Raw genomic sequence first — 12,572 nt, 5'->3', positions numbered from 1 at the left:
TGAAAATGGCAGAAACAAATCAAGGTCAGGTATACACAAAAAGTAGCACATATGAGTTTATCTTGTTGGGCAGACTGGATGGATCGTGCAGGTCTTTTTCTGCCGTCATCTACTATGTTACTATCCTGCTTATTTTCGAAGGAGAAGGGCGGCCATCTTCCGACAAAAATCGGGAAATGGCCGGCCTTCTCCTAAAGCCGGCCAAATCGGTATAATCGAAAGCCGATTTTGGCTGGCTTCAACTGCTTTCCGTCACAGAGCCGGTCAAAGTTCAAGGGGGCGTGTCGGCAGTGTACCGAAGGCGGGACGGGGGTGTGGTTAAGAGATGGCCGGCCTCAGCCAATAATGGAAAAAAGAAGGCCGGCCCTGACGAGCATATGGCCGGCTTTATGTGGTCCCTTTTTATTCACGACCAAGTCTTGAAAAGGTGCCCAAACTGACCAGATGACCACCGGAGGGAATCGGGGATCATCTCCCCTTACTCCCTCAGTGGTCACCAACCCCCTCCCACCCAAAAAAAAATTAAAACACATTTTTTTGCCAGCCTCAAATGTCATACCCAGCTCCATCACAGCAGTATGCAGGTCTCTGGAGCAGTTTTTAGTGGGTACTGCAGTGCACTTCAGGCAGGTGACCCAGCCCCCCCCCCCCCACCTGTTACACTTGTGGTGGTAAATGGGAGCCCTCCAAAACCCACCTGAGACCCACTGTACCCACATGTAGGTGCCCCCCTTCATCCCTAAGGACTATGGTAGTGTTGTACAGTTGTGGGGAGTGGGTTTGGGGTTTTTTTGGGGGGGGGCTCAGCACCCAAGGTAAGGGAGCTATGCACCTGGGATCATTTTGTGAAGTCCACTGCAGTGCCCCCTAGGGTGCCCGGTTGGTGTCCTGGCATGTGAGGGGGACCAGTGCACTAAAAATCTGGCTCCTCCCATGACCAAATGGTTTGCATTTGGCCGGGTTTGAGATGGCCGCCATTGGTTTCCATTATCGGCGAAAACCAATGGCGGCCATCTCTAATGCTGGTGATCTCTAAGGGCAGCCCAAATATTGAGATTTGGCCGGCCCCGACCGTATTATCGAAACGAAAGATGGCCGGCCATCTTGTTTCGATAATACGGTCGGGTACGTCGCTTAACAGGGCCGTCATTAGAGATGGCTGGCCCCATTCGATTATGCCTCTCCACGTTACTATATACTTTGCACTTATTTCTGCAGATAGTTGGGGAGTGAGGACAAAATAGCATGTATATTTTTTAATATTGAAATCTGCATGTGCAGTTTTACTTTTTTGAATTAAACACATCCATAGGAACACCTCTTTTCAATGCAGCTAAACATATAAGCCCATATCTACTTTGCATTTGGAGAGGACAATTTCTAATAGGGCCATTTTACCCAGGTCAAGCTTTACTTTTGTGATAAGCAGGATTTCCTTAGCACCTGCAGCAGATGAATCCAGGAACTGGTCGGTTATCTCCGTCTACCAGGAGGTGGAGATATAGACAAGACTGAAGGCAGTGCATCAGTCAGTATGTCTCTATCTCCAACAGGTGGTGCACGGCTTCTCACCAGCTCCTAGATTCAAAGTTCCTCAGATGGGTGGCCAATTGAGACAGGGTCTGGTTGACCGAGGAAGCCATCTTTGAGGGCATACCTCACCCTGCTATACCCCTTCTCCCAGTTTTATTTTGGCTTGACTGGCTGTTCCTGCTCAGAGTTTCTTTTCCTTCCTCACAACTAAAAAAACAAAAACCGGAGAGCCTCTGCCTCCAAAAAACAAAACAGAAGCGGTCTGCATGATTTCTGCCTGAACTACTGCCATTGATCAGAGAGCCAGAGTGTGTGTTGCTTGGCTTTCTGCTGGGAGGTCCCGCTGCGATTGGAGTGCCATGCAGCTTGGGTGAGTGCTGGCTCCTAGGTCTGCTATCCTTTTCTCCCAGGGATAATCCAGCTTGTAAGAGGAGGCGGAAGTGGGGTCTTCAGTGCCCATGACGGCTGCCCCCTCCCTGGTGGCCCTCTCTGATGATTCTTGGCAGCCGGCTGGCCTGGAGGACGTGGAGGAGGTGGAGGTTCTCCATGAGGAGCCGGATTAACCCACGACGGTCCATCTCTTTCATAGGAAGGAACTGCCGTCTCTTATCACTTAAGCTTTGGAGGCATTAAATATTGCTGACCCGAAGGTCACGGCATTGACTGTGATTAATCTGAAGATGGCTAGTACTCGGAGACTGTCAAAGGCATTTCCGGTCTGTGAGGCCATCCAGGAACTGATTTCCATGCAGTGGTTGGACCTGGACGGGGGCTTCAAGGTGGCCAAGGCCATGGTGTGGCTTTATTCAGTGGACGCAGACCGGGTGGAGCAGTTTTCTCTCGCCAAGGTGGATACCCTGGTGACAGTGGTCACCAGGAAGACGACTCTACCTGTAGAGGGTGGAGTGGCATTGAAGGACATGCAGAATCGACGTCTGGAGGCTTCTTTGAAGTGGTCCTTTGAGGTTTCCACCCTAGCTTTTCAGACCTCCGTTTGTAGTTCTTATGCAATTAGAGCTTGTCTTATTTGGCTTAACTTGGCACTGGAACAGGACCAGGAGGCAAATCTTCCTAGGGTGCCTGGGTTCTCTCAGTTGAATGTGGGCCTCGCCTATTTGGCGGATGCCTTATATGATTTAGTGAGGCCATCGGCCAAGATGATGGCATTGGCGGTTTCCTGTTATCGTCTTTTGTGGCTCCGATCATTGGTTGACAGACATGGCTTCAAAGCAGCCTCTTATCAAATTGCCCTTTCGGGGTAAATTGATGTTCATGGAGGATCTGGAAAAGATTGTGAAGGACTTAGGGGATTCCAAGTCCCAGCATCTCCCTGAGGATAAACCCAAACCCGCTGTTTGGGCAGGTTCCTCGAGGTCTCTGTTTCGGGAAGTGGGCTGGTCTTCGAGGGTCTTTCAGTTCCCTCGCTTTCAGCAAGGCCCTTCCTTTTGGAATGACAAGCGAGCCTCATGTGCGTCTGCCCTACAGGGAGCAGTAGCACGATCCTCCCAGTGATGGGACACTGGCCCACTCTTTGGTGGAGCAGATAGTTGGTTGACTGACCCTTTTCTACCTGGAGTGGGTTAAGATCACTTTGGACCAATGGGTTCTAGATGTTGTATGGGAAGGTTACAAGCTTGAATTCAGCTCTCCCATCACAGATTTTTTTTTTTGGAGTCTTGATGCACCACGCTGTCCAAGCGAGCGGTGGTGGAAGTCACATTGCAGGATCTCCTGGGAAATCTCATTGAGGTGGCAAATTTTTTCAAAGGCAGTTAGATATCCATCTATATCACCTCTGGTAAAATCAAACTCTGAAAACAAGTTGGTCCCAATCTGAGCTGTGGACCATGTCTCTGGCCTCGGCGCAGGGGTTAGGCTGGAGCTTTGGATATGAGCCATTACCATCTCCAGCTTCATTTTCTGCAGCTGGAATTCATGCTCCTCTCGCCGTTGTTGCTCTTCCCGGTCCCATTCCTCTCACCGCAGCTGGTTTAGCCACTGTTGCTCTATCATGTAGATCTGCCGAATCTCAGCTGGTGTGGCATCTGGCCATGCTAACACATGAGCCGTTTGTTTTGCATTAGGTTCTTTCGGGTATATCATCTCTGTCAGACATATACTATAGAGGCGATCAAAAGTTATTAAATAAACTTTATTCAAGTAAGTAAATCATAAATCATACTTCACCGCTTGAGTTGCAGACAACATCTTTGCCAGCAACTGGGAAGTCCCGGGTGCAGTCAGGCAGAGAGTCTCAGCCAGCATAATGGGCCTGAGCAACACGTCTGTTCCACAGGAGAGACCTCTGTCTATCTGCCCCTTGAGCTCCTGCCTTTATACCTACCAGTAAACATGACCTCATCATTTAATTGAATAAGGCTGACGTGTATTTGAGGATGTGACAGTTTCTTAATGCATCCTCAGGAACTGCCAGGTTCCCAGGGACTCATTTGAAACACCATCCTTAGCCCTAAGCATGTTTTGTTCCATATAGTACAAATCAGTTCATCCTATGTAATAATTTGCACCTCCGTCTTGATGCCTGGGTTCGTAACACAGTTCCCATTGGTCCACCCTGGGGATGACGTCACAGGGCAGGCCAATGGGAAGTGAGAGGGAAGGGAACCCAGCAGCAGCCACCAGAGGTGAGTAAACAATCACCCCCCCCCCCCCGAGTTCCATGACCCCCTACCTACCTCCCTCCCTCCTTCCACTCCCGTGGCCCACTGCAGTCCGACGGCCCCACTCCCGTCTGAGTTCGACGCGCCCCCTCTCCTCCAATTTCCACGCCCTCCCTCTCCTCCGATTTCTGCCGCCCAGCACCTCCCTCCCTCTCTCTCTCCACCGCCCAGCGCCTCCCTTCCTCTCTCTCTCTGTGGGCTCCGTCTTACCTCCTGCTCCGGCAGTGAAGTCCAGCATGCACGGATGCTGCTGCACAGTGCCTTTGCTCTCGTTTCTGTTTCAGCTGTTCCTCTGGTCCCGCCCTCATTTCCTGTTTCCGGAAGGGCGGGACCAGAGAAACAGCTGAAACACAACTGAAAGCAAAGGCACTCTGAAGCGGCGTCCGTGCATGCTCCCCTTCACTCTTGCCGGCGCTGCAGGAGGTAAAAAGTTTTAAACAGCAGCCGGCATTTACGAAGGGTACGGGCAGCAGCACACGTCCTCCTTGCACTTGGGTGCCACAGACAGACGCCAAGTTCTGGAACTCGGTCGACAGTGGGTGCATGGAACTCGGGGGCCGGGGGAAGAGAGGGGGCGGGGAATGAGAGACAAGGGGGTGGGGGTCCAGAGACGACAGAGGGGGGGGGATCGTAAGACCAGAGAGGAAGGGGGCAACCTCAGACGACACAGCGGGGAAGGGGGTCCTCAGACCAGAAAGACGGGGGAGGGGGTCCTCAGACCAGAGGGGGGGAGGGGGTCCTGAGACCAGTGATGGTGGGGGGAAGGGGGTGCCGACACCTCAGAGAGAGGGGGGAGGGGTCCCGACACCACAGAGAGGGGGGAGGCGGTCGCGACACCACAGGGGGGGGGGCAGGAGGGTCCCGACACCACAGAGAGGGATGGGAGGGCCTCCCGACGCACACACTGTCTCTCAGACACTCACTCTCTCTGTCTCACACACTCACTTTCTCATACACAGTCGCACACAATCTCTCTGTCTCACACACTGTCACACTCTTTCTCTCTCTCAATCACTGTCACACACTCGCTGTTTTTCACACTCACTCACTCTCTGTCTGACACACTCAGTCTCCGTCTCACACACTCATTCTTTCTCTCACACTCTCTCACATTCACTCTCTATCTTTTGCACAGTAACTGTCTCTCTCACACACTCAGTCTCTCTGTCTCACACACTCTCACACACACTCGCACATACTGTATCACACACACTCTTTCACACTCTCTCTGTCTATCTCTGTCTCACACACACTGTATCTGTCTCTAACACAGTGTCTCTCTAACACAGTCTCTCTCTATGTCACATACACAGTCACACACAGTGTAATTCTCATGCACACACTCAGAAACACAGTCACACACATCCTATATTTGTGATTCATCACACAACATCAATTTATTAGAAGAATTTGATGGTGATCTCGATGACATCATCTTAGTCACCTTTGACTTGGAGTCTCTCTACACAAACATTCTGCATCAACCGGTTTTAGATATCATCACTGATGTGCTCAATGACAGAGAAGACAACACGAGAATACCCACTGCCTTTATTGTTCAACTGGCCTCTATAGCATTGCAAGAAAATTTCCTCTGCTTCCAAGGGTCCTATTTTAAACAAACTAAAGGCACAGCAATGGGAGCAAGTATGGCACCCGATCTTGCCATACTCTATGTCGCTTTCTTCGAGTACCACCATTTAGACAATCATCCATTTAAGCAAGAACTAATATTATGGAAACGTTACATTGATGACATCATAGTAGTATGGAAGGGAAGTATTGCAAGACTGAATGAATTCCATTCATGGCTAAATGATCAAGATCAACATCTCACGTTCTCCATGAATTACAGCAACAAAGAGATTCCCTTCCTTGACATTCTAATCAGAAAAGACAGATACCAATTTACAACCACAATATACAGAAAACCTACCGACAAGAACCATTTTTTACACTTTGAAAGTTTTCACAATAGAAGTCTCAAACAAAACCTACCATATTCCCAATTTCTCCGACTAAGGAGGCTCTGCAGTGACTATAATGATTTTGAAAAACAAGCAAAACCTATGTCATCCAGATTTCTAACTAGAGGCTACCCTCAGAACAGTGTCAAAGATGGGTTAAACAGAGCCAGAATGGCAAGCAGAGAAACACTACTGAAGGGCCCCACAAGACGGCCTAAGCCAGATATAGTATGCAGTTTGAGGTTTTCCCACCTTTCATCAGAAATACAAAAAATATTAAGAAAACACTGGCACATTCTGGCTAATCATAAGTGTTTCAGAAACAAACATCTTACCGTTGCTTATACAAGAAACAAAAATATCAAAGAAATTGTTGCACAATCTGCAATACCTGCAAATCCACTTCTGGCTCAGCTTCCAACTGGACATAGGCCATGCGGATCATGCTTTGTTTGTACATCCTCCATGTGCATTACTACTTTTGTACATCCGATCACAATGAAATCCTACACACTACATCACTCCTCCGACTGTAACACAGAAGGAGTTGTATATCTAATTACCAGCCCTTGTGATTTAATTTACATAGGCAAGACTATCCGGAAAATTAAGACTTGAATGATCGAACACAGAAGCAACATCAGACGACAGGATATCTCAGCACCCTTAGTACAACATTGCATCGAGCAATCTCACAACTTTGGAGACCTCCGTTTTTGTGTGTTCAGAATCCCAAATAAACCGTGGAGAGGCGGTAACTTTGATCAAATCTTATTACAGCAGGAACAAAGAGCCATTTTTGAGCTCAACACAGTACACCCGGCAGGACTCAATAATGAGCTAGATCTAACTGTTTTCACATAAGGTGTTTCATTTTTGAATATCACTTGCAGAACACTGATGACTTTTGAGCTCAATATCATATATTTGGAAGAAATTAATACTGAGCCGGGGAGCACTTGGAAGAACAGAAAATGTTATATAGCTTTTTACCTACATTGTCCACACACATTTTTAATATGACACATAGCTATAATAAGATTTTTTTATATTTATATTTACTTTTATTTTTATTTGTAATGTTATTTTTGTGTACACATTGTTTTTAACTTGTATGATTTTGTGTTACAAGTTTTTAATGTAATGTACTTGTCTGTGGTACAGCAATATATGCCTAGTATTTTCCCCTTTTTCTGTTTGTATTCCTATAGATTTCCTTATTCCTTAACTGATTAACTAGTTATCATGTGGCTAATTTAGGATACTCACCATAAGATGGTTATTTTTTAAATACATGCTTTGTACACAATCCTGCTTATTTTCGAAAGAGAAAAACGCCTATAGTGCGACCTAAATCGGGAGATAGACGTTTATCTCACAAAAACGATTAAAATCAGTATAATGGAAACAAAACTTTCAGTGCGTCCATTTCGCTCATACGCTCAGATACAAATGCCCAAATAAGGGGCATGTTGGAGGCGTGTTAAGGGCGGTGTTACGAGGTGGTCGTCTACAACATATAACAGATAGCGAAATGATTTTGGGTGGGCGCAAACATGGGCATCATTGCTTAGACCCGAAATAAAAGTGACCAGAGCAAGGGGGAAATTGTCTTTAGACCCATTAGCGATTGTGTGGAGTTGGAGAGTGGCGCGATCGGTGTTGGGAGAGCTGAATTGTTGGTTGCAGAGAAAGCTGAGTGTGTGGAGTACCTGTTACGTTCGTCTGTCTGCCCTAGTCAGAACGTTGTCACCCTCACCTGCCTCTTTTGTGTCTTACCTTTTGATCTTTCCCTACTCCTCCTCCTTGCTCTATCGGTCTCTTCCCCTTCCCCTCCCCCTATCCCTCTCCATTCACTGTTCCCACGTGTATATTGTATTGCTTGACCTCCCTTTGTCTCTGTGTTCCCTGTACTGTTTGGGGAGTGACTGGCCAGAGGGTGTGTTCGGAGTGAGATCTGTGTGCTGCTGTTGTTTCAGTACTACTACTAATACTTGCACTGATGGGGAAATGGATGCACTAACTTCACTGGCGGCTTCCATGTTAGAGGAACAGGCCACACACCGCAGGAGGTATTCACGGCCCCGAGTGTTCAGGCCCCGCACCACCTTCCTACAACTCACTGACCAGCAGTGTCTGACAAGGTTCAGGTTTGATAAGGCAACCATTGTGCAGCTTTGTGAGCAGCTGAAACCCCTCCTTCAGCCCCAGACCCATAGGAATAACTCCATCCCTGTCCACCTCAAAATCACTGCCCCTCTCTCTGTCCTGGCCACTGGGAGTTTTCAATCTGTATTAGCTGCTAACACAGGGCTCACCCAGGCTTCTATTTCACACTGTCTCACCCAGTTCCTGGATGCCTTTCTAACTCACACCTTTCACTACATCACTTTCCCACCACCCCCCAGGCCCTGCACAACAACATGGCCGCCTTCTATGCTGTTGCTAGGTTCCCCTCGGTCATAGGTGTGATTGACTGCACACACGTCCCACTCAGACCCCCCCGGCCACACGAAGCCACCTACAGAAACAGGAAGGCATTTCATTCGATGAACATGCAAGTTGAGTGTGATGGCCAGGGGGAGATATTAGACGTGTGTGCCAGGTACCCCGGTTCCACCCACGATGCTTACATCCTACAGCACTCGGGCATCTTCCGCAGGTTTGAGCGAGGGGAGTTCACTGGTGGATGGCTACTAGGTAAGTGCAACATGGACGTACCCATACTATGTCTCCTCCACTGGGCAACCCTCCGTCCTGCCTTCCTCCACCTCACTCCACAACCCACTATTCTAATCTCCCCCTCCCCCCCCCTGTACCTGCTCCAAGCAATACACACTCATCTATCTCATTCTGTTTCTCTCCAAAGGTGACTGAGGGTACCCGCAGAGGACGTGGCTCATGACCCCCATGGTGCATCCACAACCAGGGGCATAAGAAACCTACAACAGGAGGCATCGGAGCACCCGGGGGATCATTGAGCGGACCTTTGGCTTGTTGAAAAACCGGTTCCGCTGTCTGGACCGGTCTGGAGGAGAGCTGCTCTACAGTCCAGAAAAGGTGGCCAAGATCTTTGTGGCGTGCTGCATGCTGCACAATATGGCCCAGCGCAGAGGACAGGCCCTCCCAGAGGAGCCACAGCCACCAGAGGAGGCCCCAGATGAGCAGGAAGAGGAGCCCCCTCCACCCCCAGTCCACAGAGCAGAGCTCACTGCTTACCAGCTTGGTGTCAGAGCCAGACAAAGACTCATAGAAACAAGTTTTGTGTGAAAGTAAGTGCACATTTATTTGTAATACTCACATAAGTGTTACCATCACATCACACCCACCACCACCATCACCCACCAACCCTCACCTCCAGCATGTGCCATCACTTTCCCTGTCCCCTCCCCCGTCCCCTCTTACCCCTCCCACGGACTTCCTTTGCAGCTGGTGCTGCAGGGGAAGTCTGTTCAGACTCCTCCGATGGGCTACTCCCACTGTCCTCCTCCGTATCCACACAGCAGCCTGCGGCTTCGGCTGCCCTGTGGAAATCCGGCCACCTTGTTGGCTGTAGCCTGGCCACGGGACCCAGAATGGGAGCTGGTTTGGTGGGTGCTGCACTAGTGGCTGCGGAGGCGCCTGATCTCAAGGTCCACCTCTTAGCTGGTGGTGGTTGCTGCCCACTGGAGGAGGAAGTGGATGGCAGGTCTTGCTGCACCACCACCGGTGGAGTAGGTGCTGTGACCTGAGGGCGCAGGCCTTCAGTGCTGTGCTGCAGCTGTTGGAGTTGCTGGAGCACCTCCTGGTGGGCTTGGCGCTGCACCTGGAGCAGTTCCTGGTGGGCTTGGCGCTGCGCCTGCAGTGCTTCCCACTGCAGCTCTAATTTTTGCTGCCGGTACTCCTCCAAGCGCACATTGTGCCGCAGCAAATCAGTGGCCAGCCGCAGGAGTTGCCTCCTTTGGCTGGAGGGCCTCTGGCGAGAAGCTGGCCCCCTATATGCATCCTCCGCATCAGAAAACTCAACCGGTGGTGGAGGTGCCGCCTCTGCCGGTGGTGCTGGTGGAGGGTGGGCCTCTAGTGCTGGTTCTGCTGCTGCAGGTGGTGGAGGTAGAGGCTGGACTGGTGCAGGTGGTGGTGTTAGAGGCTGGACTGCTGCTGCAGGTGGTGGCGGTAGAGGCTGGACTGGTGCAGGTGGTGGTAGTAGAGGCTGGACTGCTGCTGCAGGTGGTGGTGGTAGAGGCTGCACTGGTGCAGGTGGTGGTAGAGGCTGGACTGCTGCTGCAGGCGGTGGAGGTTGAGGCTGTCCTGCTGGTGTAGGCCTTTGTTGTGATTGGAGGCCACTAGGGCCAGCCTCATTAGAGTCATCACCTGTATAGCACAAGGGTGAGGAAGTGTGTTGGTGAAAATAACCCACTTTGGTCTTTCAGCATTCATCTACATAGCCCCACACTTGATGACACTGCAAAGAGATGGTGAGGAGGATTGGGTTTTGAGACCCATGTGAACGACAGCCCCACAGGCAGCTGGGTACAGCTGGTGGACGGACAGCCAAGACAAGGACACTGCTCACAACTTTGTGGACCCGGACAAGCTGTTTGTTGTATATTAGTTAAAGTGAAGGACATTTGAGCATGTCTTGTGTTACTACTGACTTGGTACACTGCCTAGAACTGCTTTATGACCCCGATTACAGGCTCCTTAAGTTGCATGCATGTGGCCCACACTAACTAGAGCACAAAGGTGACAGAAGGAAATAGGCACAGTTTGGTGATGATGGGAAAATAGGAGGGAGTAGGGAAGGAAGAGCCCCAAAGTTGTGCCACAGAGTAGTAACCTACACACACCTATAGGATAGGAGCCAAGTGTAAAGTATTATTGGGGGTGCTAAGCCCAGTGCAAATAAGCCCTCCCTGGACACCTACATGATATTTCCTCAATATTGGGGGTGCTCAAACACCCACTGAGTCTGCTCCTATGACACACATTAATACTACCACTACTCAGACACCTTACACTGTAATTAAGCTGCACACACAGGACAAGTAAGAGGGAAGCCAATGACTACGGTAGGAATAGAGAGTAAGGGTACAGAGCAAGTGAGTAAGGGGTAGGAGGTGAGACACCATCATAAAGGTGGGCATTTATTCCACATGTGAAGACAGCCTGAGACACACCGTGGTGAAACTCCTCCCCCACCTCCCTCCTCCCCCTGGCCCCAACTTGTATAACACAGTGTAGTGCAGCACAACATCATAATAGACAACCTACCTGAGCCCTCAGGCTGGGCCGAGGTGTCAAGGGAACCGATCCCGTGGATGCCCTCCTGGGGTAGCAGGGCGTGGACCATCAGCTCCATGGGGGTGAGGTTGGCTGTGTCTTGTGCTGCGGGATTGGCCCCAGCCTTCCTCCTCACATCCCTCCTCAGCTTGCGCCACTTGCGCTTGCAGTCCTCCACGTCCCTTGCACAGTGGAAGACCGCATTTACCCTGTCACATACTGCCTCCCATTCCCGCTGCTTGGTGGTCACAGCCAGTCTCTGCCCTGTGGGAGCAAACAGGTTGGTGTGCCGTTGCTGTATCTCCTGCACCAGGAGCTCCACCTCGGCATCTGAGAAATTACCCTTCCGGGTTGGGGGCTGGCATGGCGGCATTGTACCAATGGGGTTTCGAAAATATGGAGTGGGCGTTTATATCGTCGCCAGGAACACCCATTTTGGACGGGGGATAGGCGTGTCTGATATGGGCGCTGTAATTTCGATTATACATACAATTCCTAAACGTGCCCAGCTGAGATAGCGATTTGGAGCTCCTGATTTTGATTATGGGTAGATAACTATGGGCGTCCCCACCTGCCTTCCCCTTCTTGATTGCCATTTAAACCGCCATTTTATGTGCTCGGACTTTGGCAGTTCTGATTCACGTGAGTTCTCACGTGTTACCCACATTTATATTAAGGTTTGTGTTTGGCAAGGTATGCTTCGGTACACCTGTGTATTTTGGGGGGTTGTTATTTGTGGTTGCCCTCAGCCCACAACGCTTCCGTATCCATCCTTTGGGCCTCTTCCTGTCTCCCATTTTCTCTGCCTGGTTGTAGTAGGCAGTCTGTGGGAGCTAAGAAATTGCTACAATCGCTCCAAATCAAGCACCCCTCCCTCGGTAAGGGTCATTTCACTGAGGCAGATGTCCAGCTAATGTTCCAGAAGATAGAAGGCGCACTACACATTCTTGAAACAGACGTTCATGGTAAGCTCTTATTTCTCTGCCACCTCTTCTCTTTCTGCTCATCATCAAAGAGTGTGCATTCACTGTATGTAGTCTGCAGTCATGTCTTAGCTCTCTTTTCACCAGGTTCTTGTGCACTGGTTGGAGGCCATCAGCCCCGTACTGTATGGTTCTGCCAGGTCCTCAAT

General features: G+C 50.0%; 1 protein-coding gene across 1 annotated transcript in view; it reads left to right on the top strand.

Annotated features, from left to right (window-relative positions):
* Positions 1 to 12,572, top strand: part of DNAH6 (dynein axonemal heavy chain 6) — a 2,906,060-nt gene that overhangs the window by 2,167,323 nt on the left and 726,165 nt on the right. The gene's annotated exons all lie outside the window — the stretch shown is intronic.

Source organism: Microcaecilia unicolor, chromosome 2 (genome assembly GCF_901765095.1).
Source record: "Microcaecilia unicolor chromosome 2, aMicUni1.1, whole genome shotgun sequence".
In the NCBI taxonomy this organism is placed as follows: Eukaryota; Metazoa; Chordata; class Amphibia; order Gymnophiona; family Siphonopidae; genus Microcaecilia; species Microcaecilia unicolor.
Note: the sequence above shows the minus strand (reverse complement) of the source record. Positions and strands in the feature narration are given on the sequence as shown.